Source organism: Octopus sinensis, unplaced genomic scaffold (genome assembly GCF_006345805.1).
Source record: "Octopus sinensis unplaced genomic scaffold, ASM634580v1 Contig15364, whole genome shotgun sequence".
Classification (NCBI taxonomy): Eukaryota; Metazoa; Mollusca; class Cephalopoda; order Octopoda; family Octopodidae; genus Octopus; species Octopus sinensis.
In genome coordinates this window covers 31,064-37,063 of record NW_021833688.1, presented here as the reverse complement: position 1 = coordinate 37,063, position 6,000 = coordinate 31,064, and positions in this window count along the sequence as shown.

Sequence of the window (6,000 nt, the reverse complement as noted above, 5' to 3'; positions counted from 1 at the left end):
TGACACTCCTCAATACTGTTGCCAACTTGGGATTCGTCTGGCCCTCCACTCTATTCCTCAAATATGCCCAATTCTTTGATTGGAGGCCCTGTCTCGGCTCCCGGGTTTATTTCTTTATATATTTCAGTGTGTCCAAATTGATGGCATTTTAACAATGACCACTGTTTGCCTGCTATGGGGAGTTTTGTGGATCAAGTATTTTTGTCCGGCGTTCGTTGGAATCGAATCGTCAGGTTCTCGCGTATGGCAGGTGCAAGGCCTCAAAAGACGGAATGTTTGCAAATAATTTTAGGCAACTCTGTTTAATAATATATCTTGTCGTTGCAAATTATACATGTTTAATTAAATTAGTTTCTTTACACAAACTGTCATTTTGTGCCGAAGTTTTTATCACAAGTGTAAATTGCGTCATTTTATGAATATTTGGAATTTATAATAAATATGCTGTTTGAGTGCAAACCGAAACTTAACGCTGTGCGAACGTCTTTAAGTACGAATTATTTCATTGTGGCATTTTTAATTTTCACTTAATTGATTTAGCAACTGAGTAATCTGTCCTGCCGAATTTATTTCGTGAATAATTTTTGCTTTTTGGGTCAATATTGCATTCCAGTCCACTAAAGTACGTTATTTTGGTAAGAAATTTCCGATCTAGCCGCAATCTGTATGTATTGCCATTTTAATCAAAATATATAATGCAATGAAATTTATTCTGAATCATTTTAAATCAGTGGTATGAATGTAGTTAATTTAATTAACTGAATTAAATCTATCAATTAGTCTAATAATTGAAAGGTCTATAGGGAATACGGCCACAAGAATACCCTAATGAGAATTAATATAAATTCAATCAATTATGTTATTAATAATATTTTAAAACATTTAAAAGGAAATAATAGGCTTTATGTGGATAAACATACCACATTGATTGTTGAACAAATAAATGTTTGGTGAAAATACTTTAAAAAGCGTTTTCTCTGGAGGAGCAAACAGCACGGATACTTGTTTGCAGTGGGGAACATAAACGGCTACGACTTTATAGTTGAGAGCCCCTAATAACTGGCAGGCATATGGTTCTGGTTCTAAACTGGTCATTCTCTCGCATGTCTTGGAAAAAGTTGACGCAATTGAGTGCAGTGAAGGAGAAATAAATTGTGTCACTTGTAGTAAATGCTACGGAAAAGTATTTGCTGCTATCCGACGTAGATTGCTGTCTCCATCAACAATGTATTGATAATCCTCCAGCCTAACGACCTGTCCTCGCAGGTATTGTGTGAATACAAGCACAGGACAACTATTCCTGGAGAAGAGTCACACATTTCACTACCAGTCAGCCAGATTCCATCACATTTGTCGAATTGGACTATTTCGGTATGCCTAATCACTCATTCAAGGGACTAAACTACTTGTTGCGGATAAGCGGCATGTTGAAATGTGGGGGTGGGATGACCTCGCTTCCCAGTGGGTCCTCAATTGGACTAATTAGTTATCAATTCCCTTTTGATTAGAAGACCTAATTTTAGAGATTAAAACAAAAATAGCAATGAGATCTGTCAAATTATTACCCCCCTCATAACCTAAACCAAATTAGCGTCAGTATTCATTGATTTTACTTTTTCTATTAAGGTCTACTTATAAATTATTTTATGGGATTCAATGGAAAACTTAAGTTTTTCAATTTTAATTTTAAATCATGTTAAAATTTAAATAATTTAATAAATATATTTGTTGATGATAGGCTTGTTAGGTGTCAAAGTCGCGTCTAGCGCTCGGTCGCGCGCTGCGCTCGCGACATATTCCTTTGACTTATTGAACTTTTTGTCTCAAATTATGAAGTTGTATATTCGTAAGTTATCCTATTATGGAGATTGACTTGTGGTATAAACTAGTCAATGAGTAAGTTGTGTTGGTCACTATGACATGAAATATATTTAGGGCAGATTTGAGCAATACAACATAATTAAGAATCCTATGAATGAATTTCAAACTACTCGAGTGGGAGTACTAATGATAATGAATTTGAAATACCAAATATATTGAATTCACTTATTTACAAACTGAAAAGTACGAGTCTATTAGGTTGATTCATACGAATATTAATTCATCGTTTTGTGGAACAAATATCATTAATTTTAATCAATAATCACGCTACCTGTGTATATAACCTTATTTAGCCCAACCACATAAAGCCAGACTCCGAATTGTATTGGTTTCCTCGATGAAGAGAGTAATTTCTGTGGCCACCTAGTCCTAACTATGAGTGATTTCTGTGGTAACAATCACTTCAATAAAGGATGCCTAATATGTGCAAGTAATTTAGTGTCACTATATGACCAGACTAAACGGCATTGATTACGAGGGTCGCTGTAAGACAGGGCTGGCCAACCCAAGGCCCGCGGGCCGCATGCGGCCCGCGATGGAGTTTGGTGCGGCCCGCGAGGAAATTTTGTATGTAGTTACCTATAAATACATTCAAGATAAATTTTTCTTAAGTTTAATAAATAAAGATAAATTTTATAAGTTTAATAATTTTTAAAGTTTATCTATTTTTGTAGCTGTTATCAATATGAAAAAAGGAAAATTTTTGAAGAAAACAGGCAATTCAGCAATCATTGGGAAGAAGATTACTTTTTTATATGCATAATTCCAAGCCAACATGTTTAATTTGCAAGGAGAAAGTATCGGTGGTGAAAGAGTACAATGTAGAAGACATTAAGACATTTGAGACTTCGGCCTCTTGTGGACAACACTAATACAACGAAATAATATATGCTGATGATGTCGACTCGTATCTGATGATGCTGAAACCCTTCGATTTATTATCGAAACATTACCAGATATTTTTTCCAAATGGTTCTAACAATCAACCACAATAAAACTGAACATACGAAATTTATTCGATCTGAACGAACTCATGATGAGCCCTGGAGAAGACAAAAAAAAGTCGGATCTCTCTTAGGGGACTCTGAAGACATTATGCACAGAAAAATACTATCAATTGCCACATACAATAAGTTTATGAACATCTGGCGCCTAAAGAAGCTAAATTCAAAGACAAAACTTAAAATATACAACACATTTGTTGTCCCAGTCCTAATGTACAATGGATCGACGTGGGGAATCAGCAAGACCGATATGAACAAATTGGACCGATTTCATCGGAACCAACTGAGAAGAGTGATAAACATGCAATTCTCAAGGAAAATAGCAAATTCCACCCTATACAAAAGATGCAATTTGAGACCGATCTCTATGGACATCCTGGAGTCCAGATGGCGACTCTTTGGACACATATTATGTCGCGTCCCACACGAGCTACCCATCCCATGGTGGTTACATGTCACCTGTCAATAAATAATAATGCCTGTCATGGTGACTGTCAAATTTAATAATTAATTTAATTGCATTGCATTGATTTCTAATCAATAATCGTTTCAACAATAAAAATTTATTAAAATAAAGCATCTACGTTTTTTTAACTTGATTCATATTAACTATTTTAGACTTCCCTGAACTTGTTTTAATCTGTTAAATAAAATAATAATAAAATAGACCTCTAGTCGATTGTTTGACAAAATTTGAACAACTTCAGCAGGTTCTCCATATGGGGATTCAAATCGGTTTAGCCTTAGGGAAGGATTTGTCCCAAAATCCTTTAGAACTCTAACCTAACAATTATTCACTAAAAATACTCCGCTCCCAATTAAAAAATCGTATTTCGATTGATGAACATCATTTTTTTATTCATGCGTTTAAAATATGGTGAATTTAAATTAGGTGGAGAAAAATTCAATATAAAATCACTAGCATCCGAGTTGTCTAGCATATGTTATTCAAATTTACCTGAAACATCTAAAATATTTTCTACATCCATATCCTCTGATGATACATGATAAAAATCATCCGAACACTCACTTTCTTTGAAATTAAAAAAATTAAAAAAACTTTTATCATCATGAATGACGGTGTTTATACCAGAAACCCTCTTAGTTTTTTAAATGGTGTTTCATTTTATAAGAATGAATAGTCGTGTTATATGTAAAAGTGCTTCGTTTAATAAATTAAATCCAGTTTTTTAGTTGATTCTTCACTCATCAGCTTTGAAGATTTCGTGTTAAAGTTTGATTAAATCTTTCCACGATACCCTGAAACAGATAAATATTGTGTCATTACTTGTGATTGAGGATGATTTGGTCTTCCGTAAATATGTTGGATTTTGTTTTTTGTGCAAAAAGAATCGAGATATTTATTCCTAAACTCAGTTTTTATTCTGTTTGTAGAATCTGGCAAAAGCCGATTTCTGAACAAATTTCTTCGAAAGCCTCACAAATATCTAAATTCCAATATAAAAACATAAATATACTTATTGCAGATTTATTTTTAACTCCTTTACAAATGGCATACTTACTGTAATATCAATGACGGTAAATATCCATTTGTAGCCATCGTTCGAATCGTTAAATTTTTAACGTCTATAAGGTCTGCTTGGAATCGTTCATTTGGTCGTTTGGCAATCACATGGTACTTAGAATCTGAAACCTGCTATATAAGTTTTTTTATTTTATACTTTAAGTGGAATGGAAAACTTGCATATTGAGCACTCTTTGACGACTCGTTCGATAATTTACGCTTTATTGTAAAATAGGAGTGTAAACATTCCTGTTACAGTTTACGAATCCAGAATGGCTATTCCGGTGAATAGAATCTGCAATAGTTTGCATCTCACTCTCATTATCCATGCAAATAACTAGTTTGTGCTTTTGAAATATTTCGTCTTTGAGGTGGTATAAGCGGTCATCAATGACAATAAATTTAGTGGATTTTTTAGTTAATTTATATTTTATTTGTCTTGAAGATGTCTGTACAGGTTGGCCATTTAAAATATTGACTATAGTATGATATTCTGAGATATTTTTTACAAAACCTATTATTACATATACAGGGAAAACATTTTAAAGAGGACATGTTGAAAATTGAATAATAACGCTAAAAATATTAAAATGCCCACACGAGTAACGAATGATTAAACCACATTAATTATGACATCTGACAGCCAATGACCTCGTAAAAATGATTGTTTGACAGGTGACATGTAGCCAGCATGGGATGCGTAACCACCATGGGACGCGACATATTAAGACTTGACAGCCTCACTCCGCCGAATATCGCGATGGAAACTACTTGCCCATTCCAAAGGAGACTTCCGTGGAAGACCAGGGTCACTTGGCTACCACGCTAAATGAAGATCTAGCTGGAATTAATAAAAACTGAAAAATGGCGATGATCTCGACTCACTCAGGACGATCGCAACTGACCGAGAGCCTGGAGACGCATGACCTGGAGAATTTCAATGGTGGCACAAGGAAAGCTTAATTAACTTATGACTTTTCCGAAAGTGCTTTATAATAATAATAATGAAACAAAGCATTCCGAATACGCGAAATTTAATGGATGAGATGGAGTCAAGAAGCATAAAAAAATGATTTATTTGTAATACACTGCTTGATACATCAACACAATTTGTGCGCGCAAGTGTTGTCTATGAACCATGTTATGAGTGTGGTTGTAAGAACTATAAACTTCATTCGTTCTCATGCACTTCAACATCGCCAGTTTAAAGAATTATTGAAACGAGTTATATTCTCACTATGGTGATCTTGTGTATTTTTTCCAATGTCAGATGGCTGAGTCGCGGAAAATGTTTAAAACGTTTTTTCGACTTGAGAGAAGAAATCAAAAGTTTTATGATGCATAAGAAAATGACATTAACTGAATTAAATGATGAAGAATGGATGCTAGATCTGTGCTTTTTGGTAGATATAACCGAAAAAATTAATCAATTAAACAAGGAGTTACAAGGACAGGATAATTTGATTACTAATGCATGCCATCAAGTCAAAGCATTTCGAATGAAATTGTCATTGTTTGAATGTCAAATAAGAAATGGAAATGATCAACATTTTCCAACGCTAAATCAATTAAAATCAGCCATTGTAAAAA